At 34.7% G+C, this 17,837-nt stretch overlaps 1 protein-coding gene across 4 annotated transcripts in view; it reads left to right on the top strand.

The window, feature by feature from the left end:
- LOC138707505 (acidic proline-rich protein HP43A-like) overlaps positions 1 to 17,837 on the top strand; it is a 308,063-nt gene that overhangs the window by 212,827 nt on the left and 77,399 nt on the right. For all 4 annotated transcript variants that reach the window (XR_011334247.1, XR_011334246.1, XR_011334245.1 and 1 more), the window contains exon 4: positions 2,524 to 2,549. The gene's annotated coding sequence lies outside the window, so the exon portion shown is untranslated. The remainder of the gene's footprint in view (positions 1 to 2,523; positions 2,550 to 17,837) is intronic.

Raw genomic sequence — 17,837 nt, 5'->3', positions numbered from 1 at the left:
AATCAGTAGCGTTATTCGAGGAAAAGAATATGATTTACCATCATCATTTATAGTGGCGAAATATTCCACGACAATGGTTAATTATTACTGCTGAATATTGACACATATACGATTTGTATTATATAAGACAACATAAGCAGCAATGCGATTTTAATGTTGAGCATGCCGAGTTTAGTGTAACGTACTCCCCTCATCCTCCAAGCCAAATCAAATATTACGACATTACGAGTAATGAAGAAATAAATAATAATTACTACAATTATTCGTTGTGATGAAGTACAATTACCACTGCATGGTGTATCGAAAATTTTACTTTATATTTTCATTAAATTGACATGTTATGAGTGACGACAGAAAACAGCTCAGGGGAGCGAGATTCAGACATTGCTAAAAATGAAATGGGGATCGGGGAGAGCAGATGCGCATGTGCCTATGGGCGGAAAATTCTAAAATATATTGTCCCTGAGATTCCTGAGATATTTGTTTATGTTATGGGATATGGTCAAATTCAAAAACCATTTCTAATCACATAAATTGCAGTCTAACTTCCTAATTAATTTAATTCTAACTCCTAATTTAAAAACTGTTTACACACACTAAAATATCATAGCATTTGCCATTACTGCCCACTACTGGATTAATCTTGCACAGGATAGGGACCGATGGTGGCGGGCTTATGTGAGGGCGGCAGTGAACCTGCGGGTTCCTTAAAAGCCATTTGTAAGTAACAGGTTAATCAGCAGGCCTATTAGATATTTATTTCACCGCTGCAAGTTGTGCAAGAAAAATCGCACATTTGTACTTATCATGTATTGCGAGTTGCGACTGCTGTTTGCTTTAGTAAAAGTCATAACACTTCAACGTCAATATATTTAAAAAAAAAGAGAAAGGGATAAGTTAGGCCTACTTACAAATGATTAAATTATGAAGTCAGGGAAATGGAAGATAATACAGCAACTTAATTCATTGGAATAGTAGTAGTAGTAGTAGTAGTAGTAATAATAATAATAATAATAATAATAATAATAATAATAATAATAATAAATGAATACCTGAAAAGGGTAGATTCAGTGTTCATGTAAAATATATTAAGTTTCTTTCATTATTTCCGAAAAGGTACTGTGTATGAATTGAACAACAGAAAGGTAGTACCTTAGTTCATAATATGTAATATCTTTTAATATCAAGAATGACAGCCTTTTATTGTAATATAATTGAGACGTAGAAGTTTGGAAATTACGTCTATTGTCCATAAAATATTGAACGAAGCATTTAATAAGCAATGGTGAGTCCTTTAAATGTCCCAAATGTCAATGTCATTTAAGTGTTCTGCTATGAATATTTAGTATAGAACAGCGCTCCGAGCGGCGGAATTGACATTATGAGGGACGCGTATTTCAAGCGCTATGCGTCAGCTTGTATAATCTCGTAAGCAACGTTATTTATTGAAAAGTTCTGCTGTTGTAACACATTCGCCTCATTTGTTACAAATATAATACTCCAGAGATCCAGGACCAAACACTAAGAGGGAGTAGGTTAAACTGACCGTTTTTTTAATACAGTATTGCATCCTGGGTCTTTTGGGTGTTTATTTATTTATTTTAGTAAGTTATTTTACGACGCTTTATCAACAGCTTAGGTTATTTAGCGTCTGAATGAGATGAAGGTGATAATGCCGGTGAAATGAGTCCGGGGTCAAACACCGAAAGTTACCCAGCATTTGCTCATATTGGGTTAAGGGAAAACCCCGGAAAAAACCTCAACCAGGTAACTTGCCCCGACCGGGAATGGAATCCGGGCCGGCCACCTGGTTTCGCGGCTAGACATGCTAACCGTTACTCCACAGGCGTGTATTCCTTGTAACAAATGGGGAAATGTAGGGGCTACAATAATGCATTAGAATACCTGTAGGGTAATTCTCCAAAAGAAAAAAAAAAGCTTCATTGGTTTGGGAAATCTCAGTATAGGGATACCTCACTGACTACAATTCTCTTAAAATAGGGTACTAAAACGAACAGATTTGTCGAATGCACATCATCATTATTACGAAAAGGCGCTTTTCAGTGCCAGTAATTTTTTTTTTTGCACGAGGTTGGAATTTGGAGTAAGAGGGAGGGGAAGGTACCCGTGTTCTGAAATTATCTTCTCTTCCCTACTAAAATACTAAATATTGGCCTAACATGAGAGAGGTTCAGGACGATTTACTAGGCAAATGGTCCCGTTTTCCTAGTATTGAGTAATGAATATGTCATACAAGTATGAAATGGTTTTTATGTTGAAAGTATTTGCTGCTCCAAACTAAAACTATTGAATCATCAATCTAAGTATCAGATACTTTTTACGGTTCGCCAAATTTGTAGGGGAATGGTTTTAAGCCCAAATTACTGGTGTGAATTATAACTGTTCCTTCTATCCCCAAACCCCTCTCCTTTTACAGCTACAATGCACCGAATTCATCAACATAGTATTTGCGAGACGAAATGTTTTTAGGCATACTATAGCTTTCTGTTCTTTTTGTTTCAGATCGCAGCAGGTCCAGATCTCCTCTAGTAAGTATTTTGCTTCATGGAGTGAAGTTTGGAGATTTAGGAAAATATGGTGATAGCATAATATTCTATTTAGTATTTTTGCAAAACTTAACTATCAGCAGGCTTCGAGACTTTGGACCCGATACAATAAGTTTACTGTGCATGCACTATAGTTTGTTGACTCGCTGCAGGTATATAGAGATGTGTTGAGGTAACAACGATGTTATTTAGAGTACAGTACGGTAGTATGGGGGAAACACACATATGTACATTCTGAAAGTAAATATACATTACACAATGATAATGCCAAAAGAATGTGAAAAGCATTCATTCTCCTGTCTTTTATAAGCATTTGTGTTTAATTATACACAGTGTTAATGGTGGAAAAGAGCATGTAGCAATTTTAATTTCTTTCATTTATCCTATTGGTCGTCTTTAGGAAGTGCAGTTACAGTACCGAATTGCAATGTACTACAAGATACATTCTCAGTGTCTCAAACGTAAATCTTTTTCCGTTATCTGTCAAAGTTTGTACTGTAGAAAGCTGCGAAAAAACCTAACATCTTTGTAGCCGCTAAGAGACAGTCCTTTATTCTCGGGTGACTCTATGCCCACTAATTTGCTGTTTATGTTACACAATGTTCCATATCCGTTATTTTTAGATAAAATTGATTTCCAGTTCTGTTTTACACGTTCAGTAACCGGTGTACTTGATGTCTCATTAATTCTTTGTATCATTTTCTAAATTAATTTGAAGGCTTCCGGGATCTCTTGCTCTGACTTTTCTAACCGTGCAATAGTTTCGGACACAGTTTGTATGAAAACCAAATTATTCGTCAGAACCTTCAAATCCAGAGCGTTTTCCTTTGCGTATTTGTTGGCATTCATTTTACAGTACCCTTTTCCACTGTATGCTTTACCACTATACTCAGTACGCCGATATGCGGATTTCCACTGAACTGCTGCATTGGGCCCGAAGCCTCGAAGCCTGACTATCAGTATAGAGGTTTCTATCAATTTATAATACCCCTACCATTTTCGTCCATATGGGCTATTCCATATGAAATCGATCGGTAAAAAACCTCGCATATTTCTTATACTCTAATATTTTCCCTACTTATACAAGGTGCTGAGGGGAGTGAATTTTCAAAAATATGCTATCGAAAGTCAAACTGTTTTCGTATTATTGAGCGACAAATTTAGCGTATTTTATAAAAACAAGCCTCTTTCAGCGCTCAGAACTCTGGAACCATTTACTACAGAACATAGAACGAGAGCATATTTTGAAGCTAACATTTGGTAGGTTATTTTAAGAAGTAATCCTTATTTTTATTGTACACAGAGAGACAGATAATCTGATTTTACTTGCTTTTAGGCTTTTTGGCCATTTGTAAAAATGTAAAAAAATATTGAGAAAAAACTTTGCATTAGTAAGAGGAATTCGGCATTGTTTGCTTAGTGGCTCGGCAATAAGTTTCGAGGGTATTAAATAGATTATTTTCACACGCCTGGAATTGAACGGCGCAGTACTGCACGCACTGGCCGAGAGCTTAAGGTAAGCGAGCATTGGGCGTCATTTTACTCCTGTGTTTATGAAAACTTGTGATAAAGCTAGCCCAGCCATGACTGCTAGACAACACATCACGCGTTTACCTCCTGGCCTTGCTTGTCTCGACTACCTCCCGTCTCACAGTCAGCTGGTTAGTTCACACGCGTACTATTTTTTTCTTCATTTGATATTTCAATACTTTCTTATCAACGGTGCACCAGTAAAAAAAAAGTGTTTATTTGTACTTTCAATGCGGAATCTTAACCATATGTTTTAAAAATATTTTTTTTTCGTGGCCAAAGGCGTCTTAATGAAGAAGAAATCTAAATTTCTCCATTTCCATAAAATGTAAGAAAACTGTTTACATGTCAATATAAACTTTGACTTCTCAGCGTCAAAATAAACCATGATTTTGATCATTGGGTGAAAGGGTTTCGGAGCTACAACAGTTTAAAGTTGCTAATGTTATGAAAATACGATATATTTAAATATTATTAATTTAAACACTATTAAGTTCTGATGCCTCAAACTTTGCACAAAGCATTGTATCATAGTTGTCTACGGACAGAAAAAGTTTCATTGTATTTAAAAATTGCAAGGTCAATTTTCTCTATATTTCGGTCGATTTGAGATGGAATAGCCCGTATGTAAATTCTTAGACAAATGGGTGATTACTGGAAGTTGGCTGCTACGAAGTCTGCAGAGGTGGTGGTTGTTTTTATTTAAATTCCTCTGTGCTTAAGTGTAAATAAATTGCCAATTTAATGTTGGCTGTGTGTTAACCATGTGACCGAAATCATGCTTTAAATTGCAGATGTAGAAATGAGTTGCTGATGGAAGTTTTGTTGAGCGAAACTCTTCTTTATATTAGTGCACTTTGTGTGCTATTCCACGTTATTAATTCCTAATAAAATAACACATTTAAAACGGGTGTTACTTGCATATATATATATATATATATATATATATATATATATATATATATAAAATCAGCGCGTCTGGCCGCGAAACTAGGTGGCTCGCGTTCGATTCCCGGTCGGGGCAAGTTACTTGGCTGAGGGTTTTTCCGAGGTTTTCCCTCAACCCAATATTAGAAAATGGTGGGTAACTTTCGGTGCTGGACCACGAATTCATTTCACAGGCATTATCACCTTCATCTCATTCAGACGCAAAATAACCAAAGATGTTGATAAAGCGTCGTAAAATAACCTACTATATAAGTATAAATATATATATATATATATATATATATATATACATATATATATATATATATATATATATATATATATAGAAGTCCACACCCTTGGAGTAACTGTTAGCACGTCTGGCCGTGAAACTAGGTGGCCCGGGTTAGATTCCTCGTCGGAGCAAGTTATCTGGTTGAGGCTTTTCCGGAGTTTTCCCTCAACCCAATATGAACAAATGCTTGGTAGTTTTAGGTACTGGACTCCAGACTCATTTCACCGGCATTATCAGTATCTCATTCAAACGTTAAATAACTAAAATGTTGATAAAGCGTCGTAAAATAAAAAAATATTTGCATATATTGGTAGACTTGTGGAATAAAATTGCTGTGCCATATTTAGGAAGAATGTAATAAATATTTGTAATGATTAAGTTGCAACTAGCTGCAATTGTGTTACTGGGGAGACAGAAATGAAGTGATCTAATGCTGTAGCTCAGGAGTTGCATGACTATAGTACTACTATTGGGCCGTTTAGGACAATCCACAGTTTTCAGCGATTTCGAGTCCATTTTATTAAAAAATCGCAATTTATTAAAAATTCACATTTTCTGGAATAAAACAGACTATTTCTTATAACTTTTTAATAGCTCTTTCTGGAAGAGAGTGACCTTATGGAAAATCAGGGTGTACAGTAGTACACCCTGAAAATATTAAAGAAATAAAAGGCAATTTTATAAAAATTTAAAAAGTCATAATATTGAGTATACAGAAATTAAATATAATAACCCAATAGCATTACAATACGAATACATACAAAACGAAATTAAAACCTAACCCACCAAACCCACCCATTAATTTTATAAAACAGTATCCAAAATACCCCCAAAATAAGGAAAAAACACCCCAAAATTATAGTACACACAAAAAGTATCCAAAAACGTGCACCAGAAATTAACATAAAAACAAGGCAAAATACCCCCAAAACTGCTGAAACTATCAAACTGTGTAACTGCCCGTCTAGCATACGGGGCTAAGAGGTTATCGACTAATTCAGCGGCTGGCATGCCGGGCACTGCTCAAAATAGACGACAGAAAAAGCAGTCTCCAGGCTGCGCCTAAAACTGTGAAACTACCCATTTACCAATTTGAAAACTGGTTTTGATTCGGTTATGTTTGTCATTATGGTGTCTGATCGTAATAGTATAGTTTATTTATAATGAAATAAATTTATACAAACTCTATATCGTGTTTGATCTGGTTTCCAAATATTTCCTTTTTACCTTTATATATAATTTTAGCTTTAGGTCTATCATTTACAAGAGTTTGGATCGATTGATTAGTTAAGATTTTACTATAACGATCCGGTAAATGTAATCTGTATTTGTTGGTTAATGTAAGGCAGACTTTTTGACCATGCTTTGTATTTGCAATTTCTCCATTAGTAATTTCATACTGTTTACCGATTTCTAAATCATTGATCTTTTTATACTTTAATGCCATATTAAGCATATATTTTACTTGCTCGGCGTCGAGGTAATTGTGTGATGACTCATTCATTTATACAAATTAAAGGAATGGTATGACTCTATTGTTAATCCATTTGATATATCTGATCTGGATATTGATTTCGAAGAAACTAGTCTACAGGCTGAGCCTAATAACCATAAGGAATAGTGTCTATAATATCATGTTGTTCTTGTAAGATAACGCCTTTACCATATTCCAATCTAAATATCTTTTGAATTGCCTTGTCCACCAATGTGTGGGTCTTTCTGCTCTTTGTTATATGGTTATACTCTAAAGTAATATCATTAATTTCGTTTCTTAAAATTTTTATCATTTCAGTCATGTTCAATTTTTGAGAGTTTGCGTAGTTTAAAGTAAAGCCCTTCACTTTGCAAACGACTTCACCTTTAGCTGCTGTATACGCATAGCTCTTTGGTCCTGTAGATATAAATTCTATTATATGATCTCCATTTAGCTCATCTGTCCATTCTCCAAGCAGTATTTGTGCCATCATCAATGTATATAATTGAGTCGGTATCATAATAAACGACTTTATCTCCCAGTTTATCAAGCATATCATATAATCGCAATCTCGCATAAGACGTTGTGAATAAGGCAACCAGTATATTTGTTTTTGTGGGATCTTCCAATCATTCATCTTTTGTTTGATATCTAGCCTCAATCATGTTTTCGCGGATTAATGATAAATTAATACATTCTAGTTTAGGGTTTAATAATATGTCGTACAGATTTTCCGCCGAGTCGATGTAATCTGTCGTTTCCATTTTTCTTCCTTGACCAAACTTACCACAGAACGCGTTTAAAAGTAGTTTGGCCATTGCTCGTAAAACTGGATTAGGTTTAATGTTATTAATGTCCAACTCGATACCTAACCTACTTTTTACATCTTCAGCATACAATTCTTTAGTGCTGTAATCATTTTCCCACTCACTTGTTTCTAATTTCATTTTAAAAAATTTGAAATGTAGCTTTTAAACATATTGGTACTTGTTTCCTTAAAATGCCAGACTTCATATATTTTTGTTATTTTGTATCCCATTTCAAGTGATTTATTAATTTCACGTGTACTCCATGTTCCAATAAATCTACGTTCAATATCCGTGTGATTACATTTACGATTTTTAGAACGAGCGCATTTTCCACTTAATGGAAATATTTTTTTTTTCTTTAATCGGTAACACAGGATGATATAGGTTTCTTGGTGGATCGTAATTTTGAGGATTTAATATTTTTATTGGATGACCGACAGGAAACTTATCATAAAACATAACTGTTGGATACGAACTACAAATATCAATGTATTTCATATTCTTACCTTTAACATGTAATTTAGACACATTTGTTCGTCAACCATACATAATATGCATCGCTAGGTGTGAGTGGTTTTACGATATCGTTTATTTCAGGTTTAAGTTTTTTGTATTTAGGCTCCCAATCACATTCCCACATTTCTAAAGCGTTGTATCCTTCATCTCTGAGTTGCTGAGTAAACTGTTTTGTTTTTTCATAAAGATCTCCCATGCTCTTTTTCTTTTTGTTGTTAATGACATCATCCTTATAACAGTTTGGACATCCATACCAGAAACACCCATGGAATTGATAAACTGTTTTAGTGTCTTTATCATATCCATCACCCTTTCGTCCTAGTATAGTTTCCTCTCCTCCATTTAACGCATGCTTTACCGATTCACCTAATGTTCTTAACCATGTTATAGATTTTTTATTGTAAGTTTCATGGTTACCATCTTTTAACACAGCTATTAGTATCAGATTTTATATGATGGTACCTGAACTCTGCCATTGCCACGCTAGAAATTGTAACATATTGAAAAGGGTCAATGTTACACGTATCTAGAAATTCTTTTCTAAGCTTTTTAATAGACTGAGTAAGTATGTCTACATCCGATTCACAATACTCACTCATTTCTTTTTGATAGTCAAATATGTAATTTTCTTTAACTAGGTTACGATGCCATTGTAAAAAGTGATTTCTTGTATGCCAGTGTGTACATACATCATTTTGTTTATATTTAGTACATTCTCTCATAGTACTTTCTCCATAGTATTTTATTCCAGGTATCGGTCCTACATAGTTTTGATTTTCTGTTCTATAGAAAAAAGTGAGGAAAGTATCCTTTTTTCAATTCTTTCAAATCGAATGTTTTTGGAAATGTATTCAATGGTTGCGGAACAAAGTTATAACTATCAATGAATCGGATATTTACATTTTTTAGAAACATTGACATGATTTGGCAACCTCTGTAAATTGTGAAGGGTTTGTACCCGTTTCGCATGCAGTAATTCATAACAAAATATCAATCATACGATCTAGCGTTATGCAATCACTGTATAATCTCGATGCTCTTTAGATATTAACCACTCGCAATATTCATCACTATCTTTAAAATGGAATGTTTGTTCATCTCCGAAAGCATATTCAGCAACTACATAATTGGGTCTGTGTTCTCCACTTTCCTGGTTAGCCTCAAAGTCTGTTATGATATATTTTTCTGTGTATGTGCATGTAGGTTTTTTTAATGTATTGTGTGCTTTACAAATATTGCAATCTTTTAATTGTGAAAGCGGTTCTTTTAAGGTTGTGTAATTTTGACATTCTTTAACACTTGTACATGTATCCATCTACTTTTTCTTTAACAATTTCCGATTTGTTATTTTTACGTGTTATGTATACGTTAACCATTGAACAATTTTCACATCCATGTACGTAAATTTTATCATCTAATTTTCTTACACACTTTCCACCCTTTCCTTTTTTCCATTGCATGTAACACAGATGAGTTTTTGTTTCAACTTCTCTCTTACAGTTTACACACATTTCGTATCCACATTTATGCTCATTGTTTCGTAAATTGTTTGGCATACTTCTTTTCTGTGTCGTTCAAAGCATTCATCGTTGTACCAATATCTATTACAATCTTTACAGTACTTTGCAGACTTGTTACCAATATGAGCGGGTCCGCAACATATTGAACATAATGCTTTGCATTTATGATTTTTGTGTTTATAAGGCTTCTCACATCGGTCACAGTAATCTGACATTCCTAAAAACGCATTCATTTGAGTAATTACGTGAAAGTGATTTTTAACTTTGTATAGGAATATAGTAATATCCCGTTTTCCGATTCCTTTGTATATAATAGTTAAAGTTTTCAGCACACACAATTTTTATACACACGTTTTTAAGATAATGTTCAACTTTTCTAAAAGATGTTAGATCAAACGGTGCACCAGGATTGTGTCTAATTTTGTTACATAGTTCTATTGCAAAATTCTCTTGTAGCTTACGTCCCTTTTGTATATACGTGATATCATTTTTACTTAGTTCTCTATTAAGTATAATGTTTGTTTTATATGTTAAAGCCGCAATTATAGCCCGTGGTTCGCACAGTTCATCGTTTGGATTTTTTATTTGCAAAATACTCTTTTTTGTTCTAACGTCTTCAGCAAGTATATTATTATAATGTACCGAAGTACATATGATATTTCCATGCAGATATTCTGCGTCATCATACGAGGGAACCCAAGAGTTGGAACTTAAAACTGAGACGATTCTTCCGACGCCGGGGTGGAATCCGGTGTGGCTTAGTGGATAAAACGTCAGCATGTAGAGCTGAAAACCCGGGTTCAAATCCCGGCGCCGGAGAGAATTTTTCTCCGTTCCATTACTCTTTCATCGTCTTCAGCAAGGTTTATTATTTTTGTGGGTCTTCCACCGGTTGGTATTTTAATTATTTGAATGTAGAAAATTGTATCTTCTAAAGCAATTTCATCATACTGTTCCATTATTTCGTTAAACTGGTTTATCAGAGAGCCATAATTAATTATTGTTGTGTGAAAGCCAGTTGAAAAAGCTCTGCTATGAAGATTCGGATTTGCAACAACAAAGTTTATTAGATCAACATCTTCTCTAAATTCAACAGCTTCTTTTCTTTCTGCAATAATTTTATCAATAATTTCATGAAACCCAAAGAAATCTATATTACTGGTATCACCTATAAATTCCACTCTATTACGAGCATTCGAAAAAAATTTCATGAACAGTATCAATATTTTCTCTAAAACGTCCCAATCTAACATTTTCTTCAAAAGCTATAAAGTTATTCTTTATTTCATAATATTCATCATCGACCGGATTTACGTTAAATATATCATTAACATTAACAGTTGGTTGGTTTGAAGGCACTGGTTCCTCTATCGGACGTGATATGTTAAATATGTTGTTATAGTCATCCGTATTTTGAGGACTTGGAGTAAACGTTTCATCACTACTAGGAATATCTGAAAACGGTAATTTTTCTAATTGAGATCTTATGTAAAACCGAAGATCACTTTCTGTTTTATATTTGCTGTATCCAGTAATTCCTTGATCTCTGGCAAATTGTTTTACATTTCTTACACCCTTTTTAATGTCTAACAAGTGGACTGGTTGTGCAAATTCTAAATTACGTGCTGGTAAATTGAACATATGTTTAGCATAATACCTTAAATCTTAAACATTCTTAAATTTGTTGTATCCAGTTATATTATGCTATTTTGCAAATTTGACTAAATCACGTCTACCTTTTATGCTATACACAAAATGTGCAGAATTCTCCTGTGTTAGTTGTTTTCTTATATACTTTTTTAATCCGTTTATTGTTGTGCATCTTTTATATCCTTTAACACCATGTTGTTTTGCAAATCTAATAAGGTTACGCTTGCTCTTTATATTATCTAGATCACTGATATTCATTGTGTTATTTATAAGAAAATTATTTGGTTGCATTGTACCAATATTTTGTACTTCCATTTATTACGAAAAAATTTTAGCAAAGAAAAACTTTAACATAGTACAACTTCACTTGATAATATTTCTTTAGTTTGTTTAGATAATTTTACTAATAATTCATGGAGTTTAGATTTTGTGTGTCTTTTAAAATCTAAGTTTGCTACATATTTTTCACATACATCACAATATACTTTTTCAAGTAGCTTGCTATTACGTAAATTTTGACAGACATGACATGTATATCCATAACCATATTTCATACTCTTATTTTTAACTAATTCATTAAGAGTCTTGCAAGTAGAACACCTTCTTGTAATATCTTGTGGTGCCTCCATTTATTAGGATAATTTTTGTTACTTACAATAATGCTCTACACAAAAGTTATTAAATATTTTTTTATATATAAATACGCAATGCCTGAACAAAAGAGTCCAAACGCCTAAACAAAAAATGAATACTATTTTAAAAAATGATTCAACTTTGACAGAGGCTAGTATTCCATCATTTAAGAATTTATCTAATATGAGATCAAGACAATTAGCAATGCAGTTTTTAGCAATTAGAGGTTTTCCCCTATAGTAGTTATAGTTGTTTCAGAATAAGAAGGCATATGGCCTAAGCCAATTGAGTGCTAGCAGCAGTACGACGTTGTCACATGGTGCACGAGACGTGGAAGACAGACAACATATAAGGACAGAAAATATCAGTTGCTGCTTGCTGCAGCGAGCGGGCAGGTCGAGACCGTCGCTTCTTTGTGTGTAATGTTTAAACATACAGTAATTACTCTTACGGAAGTAATTTTATCCCAATTTTTATTACTTCTTCACTTCACAGATCAGTAGATCTTGGAATCACTAACTTGTAGAAATTTACTTTGCCAATGCCAGACAAAGAATGTGTTAATTAAAAAAAAAGAATGCTTCATATTGTATTGCACTATATGATATGTTGAAATTCTTTCCTGAAAAAAATTGAGGGCGAGAAAATTTATCCAAATGCGCAGACATTTCATTGTATAGCAATGCTGAATTTATTATTGTTTATTTATCCAGAGGAAAGATGAGATACAGTTTGTTTGTAGAGGCAGCCTATAAATTGCTTAAGCGTCCCCGTTTAGAGACTAGTTCCGCTCCCGATGCCCAGCCCTGCCTCAACCCAATATGAGCAAATGCTGGGTAACTTTCGGTGCTGGACACCGGCATTATCACCATCTCATTCCGACTCTAAGAACCTAAGATATTGATTAAAGCGTCGTAAAATAACCTACTAAAAACATGCTTGCCAGGGTTAACTTCTCGTTCCCCTCAAAAAATATAATTGTTTTAATATGAGTGTACTTAATAAAGTACAATATAATGTAAGCAAATAAAATAATATTGATGTATTATGTGTTATAACAGGCAAGCTGACAACAATGAATAACTTGGGAGGAAGTCATTGTATCCAGTGGCGTAGCGTCAATGTAAGCTAAAAAGCTTAGCTTCCCCAGTTAATAATAATTTCATAATAAACCTGCAGTTTATGAAGAAAATTATTTATTAATTTTAATAGAATTTATATTTACGCGTTAAATATTGTGATGCGGCAGCTCAGGATGATTTGTGATGCAGCAGTAAACAAGAAGCCTGCACACACCAGCTTCCAAGCAGACCGGTTTCTTCTGTGTAATCCACCCCGCAGAATATCCATCCCTTTCTAAGCTACCCTAATCGCAAGGCTTGCAAAGAAGCTAGCTTTAACATTTAAAATAAGTAGTTTCCGAGTTATCCCTTTTCGTCAGTTTTGTTCAGTTGAAGTGTTAGTGTGCATTGTGGCTGATATAATAAATAATGAGCGAAATAACAGTTCCTGACACCAATTTACTTGAATTTTTTTAGGACATTTGTATTATCAAAACTGACTTACGAACAAAAGTGTGATTTAAAAAACAAATGACCGACTCCCTTGCTGTGAATGAAGGACACAACCAAAAGACAGACGCATACTTACGTAATGATACTAATATTGTGATTTCTCTAAGTATGACAGGGAGTGAGCTAATGTTATACGTATACGTGTCTATTTGTTAAGAGATATGTGTAAACCGTGAAATCATATTTTATTACGTATCATTTGAGGTCATGCCTTATTGGTGTTACTTACGATGTTCCAACCAATCTTCGACTGCTGACTTGAAATTGACTACTATTTATTTTAAGACTGTATTTTTGTAATACGTTTTCTCATATTGCATGAAAGACAACTTGAGTTAGCTTCCCCTGCTCAAAATTTCATGCTACGCCACTGATTGTATCTTAAGTCTGGCCATGGATATAATTATTCTTATAATCAAGATGCAAGACAAGCAACTCAGTGCGACCAAGCGTCGAGCCGTATCAAATGAGGATAATAGTAATAGTAATAGTAATAGTAATAGTAATAGTAATAGTAATAGTAATAGTAATAGTAATAGTAATAGTAATATAATAATAATAATAATAATAATAATTTTATGTATGGTATTCTCTAGCTAGGATTCTCTCCCCCCCCATCATCAGAAATCTTAAGTCGCACTCTGACTGTTACAATTTATTTCCAACACATCAGACATTAAAATATATCCAAACAGTACTAAGTATATTGCACGTTTAGGTGATGACCAAAGCTCGGAACTTGGGGACTTGTGTCTTTGCATGCGGCTAAGCTACCGGACTTAAATGTCAACAAACTCCCGCTTCCAGCACGAAGGTACTGTCAGGTCTGCTATAAAAGTGGTTTCTGAATGGAACAACATATTGATAGTATTAAGGTAGGTTGAAACACGTAATTTTATAGCATATGCATAATGAAAATAAAAATAAGAAATATATCAAATTTACTGTTCTGCTCTGTACATTTTATTACAGTGTATGACTACGTACATTCGAACATTTTCGAACGCATAACTTCTTCGCCTGTTAGTTAAACATGATTTGAAACGAGAAAAACTTGCTTCCACTTCACATGAAGTGATGGGAGAAAACTTACTATACTGAATGTTTTCACTGTCACTGTTTTCTGTTCGATATCCAGCACTTGCTAGTTGATCTTGTATCTGAGAAAGATAAGTATATCGTAAATTTTTCTCGAAAATAGTTTTCAGTTTGTGTCTCACTACTAGGGCAGATCCCTCTACGACTTGATTCATGGCTATGGACAAATCTTCCACCGATTTAAGGGACTGCAATGTCTTTCGCCGTTTCCAGCCTCTAGTTTGTGTGTGGCACAACTTACAGAATATAAACTCTCGATTCGAAGAAAGTAATGTATCTCCTCGAATTCCTCCACGAAATTCTTTACTTAAAATTTAGAAAATTGACTGTATTTTCGAACTTCTATAATACCCATTCGAATCCCTCAAAACAGACAGTTTACCTGTAATTCTCTGAACGACATTGGCTTCGACATGAAAGGGTTTCCTCATCCGTCTTCTTGTCATTTGATGTGACCACTTTCTTAGTACACACGACTGTCCCTGAGCACTTGCAGCACGAGCTTTGTGTTCGTTGCACCTGTAACCTTACTCACGCACATGACACACAAGTCCCCAAGTTCCGAGCTTTAGTGATGACACTGGTCGCAACCGCTGCAAAATTTTCAACGAGAAATGTTCCGACTGCAATCCTGAGAAGCCTGTTCACACGTCACTACTGTAAGCTGCGCGCAGCATGGAAGAAGTAGCGGGCAGCTGGTTTGGAAGCCGCTACTTTTCGTGTTAGACCTTGTTCACACGTCGCAGTACGATAGTTGCAAAAGTAGCGACGTGTGACTACCCTAAGGTTGTGATACATGAGAGCTCGCCCCGCAGTGTCTGCCACAACCTTTTATCTCATTTACTATAGTTTTTTTATTTTATTGGGTTATTTTACGACGCTGTATCAACATCTAGGTTATTTAGCGTCTGAATGAAATGAAGGTGATAATGCCTGTGAAATGAGTCCGGGGTCCAGCACCGAAAGTTACCTAGCATTTGCTCGTATTGGGTTGAGGGAAAACCCCGGAAAAAACCTCAACCAGGTAACTTGACCCGACCGGGATGCGAGCCCGGGCCACCTGGTTTGTCGCTCAGACGCGCTGACAATTTACTATAGTTAATAAGAACGGTTTCATTCAGGATATTAGACGATAGTTTGCAAATGTAAGAATTTCTGCATAATCACTAGAGAAGAAATACTATAAACTTACGTCCACAAGCAAAATATGTTGTAAAACTTGATTTTGGGATTCCATAAGTCTAATGATGAGTTGCGAAAAAGTAAAACTTTGAACTTGGATCACTAAATCACAATGCTTTCACTGGATGACAACGAACTTCAAAGGAGCAGTCCGCGATAAAATTCCATATTTCGATTATATTATAGGATGTGTACCAAAGTAATCCTTGGATTAACGGCGTTTGTCGCATAGCTCTACGCCTTTTAGTTTGCGAAATATTAAAGGTCTTACTGCAAGCTCTGACGTCATAACCACTGATCGCTTCATAAGACTGCGTTGTAGTTCCTTTTGACATACAGCGTAGAACGAGTAAATATATATTCGTACGTTACACCCTAGATCATATATAAAACAGATTGCTCAAGCTTATATTAAATTTAGACGCAACTGGAAAATAACGGACGCTATGCGTCGCTAGTGTCGAGAAATGAGCTTGCAATAACAAACACTAGATGGCAGAGTACCTGAACAGTACATAGAGTAATACGACTGTGGGATGACTTTTTTACGTCATGCCACCTCCAAATTTCTTTCTCATTGCAATGTGAGGTTATGTTACAATAAGACTTTGATTTGTCGCTAAATTGTAGTATACAGAAGCTTGTTTTACCCAAATTCATCAACACACATAGATGACATTTTGGTACATGGCTGATATAATGTTGTTTGCGTTCAATATATAATCTGTCATCATTTGATGTACGAAATCTAATTGTTTTTAATTTTCAGTATACAATACCTCCCTAGCAACAATTATCACAAAATACTAAAAAGAGCAGATTTGTCTACGTTTGTTGAATGCACATCATGATGCTCACGAAAAGGCACTAATTTATTTTGTGTGAACAAGATTACAAATTTTGAATATGAAGGAAAAGCAGGTATCCCTCTTCTGAAATTTATCCGAAAGGGGAAGAATTACAACTCCCTCCCCCAAACATGTTTCCTCTTTTCTAGGTCTATATGTTTTCATTTTACAGGTGTATTATATGATGCGATATGGAAGCAGATAAATAATAACTGTACGTTTCTCGTCCACATTAAATTCAACGTGTTCACAACGTAGACCTGATATATTGCTTCATGTAGGCTACACAGCTGGCAGTGTTCTTTTTATGAATAAGCGGTCGTACTAATCATTTTCTTTTCATCTGAACTATTGCTAGAATATGCATTTGTGTTTTTATTTGCTCTGTATGTTGTTAAATAACTACTGAACATCGTCTTTGGTTAACAAATTGTTCTAGTATTCGTTTTATATCAGTCTTACGGTATTGAATTATGTCCATAACGTGGGCGAGATATTATCAGGCTGGAAAATTCGCTCTGAATGCATTTTTTTTACACAATTTTCTAATTATCAGCAGATTTACGATACCCTGTGCGGTTTCTCTGCCAATGCACAGTTAATTGCAATTACGGTAATTCTGTTATTTTCCTGACACTTTTATATCCGTTCTCAAACGTACTGATTTAGATTCTTTACCCTACTGTAGGTATTTTGCTCTCTATAAATCATCGTTAGTCAAATGAAATAGCCTATAATAGTTGTTTGCAACGAATTAGTAGACAACCTCAATCCCTCCTGACCGCCTCCCTTACGAATTTCTTTCTCACTTTAATCAAATTTACTTTATACTGGTCCTTAAATTACTGAAACTAGTGCTGAGGTAGTTACGGTGATTTCTGAAGTGAAAATCGTTCAATTTATAAGGGTGAAATCAAAAATAACTTTTGTAACCTTTCCTTGTCCTTAATTGGAAATTTGAGTAACTTCATATGACGACAATATTTCTTCCTTCTTCTACAGTTAACATAATCGCAGATGGGCATTTCTAAATGAAGTTTGTTACACAGAAACCTTTGAGACAATATTGACACTTGAAGTTCTTTATATAGTTCATCTATAAGAGTTAAATTAGCGCTGAGGTAGTTTCCTTCATACTCAGCTTATTCACCTTACATACATGAGTCTGTAACAGGTTAGGTTTGGTCAGTGCTGTCATGGTAATTTTTTTCTTG

The sequence above is a fragment of the Periplaneta americana genome, chromosome 10, assembly GCF_040183065.1.
Source record: "Periplaneta americana isolate PAMFEO1 chromosome 10, P.americana_PAMFEO1_priV1, whole genome shotgun sequence".
In the NCBI taxonomy this organism is placed as follows: domain Eukaryota; kingdom Metazoa; phylum Arthropoda; class Insecta; order Blattodea; family Blattidae; genus Periplaneta; species Periplaneta americana.
Note: the sequence above shows the minus strand (reverse complement) of the source record. Positions and strands in the feature narration are given on the sequence as shown.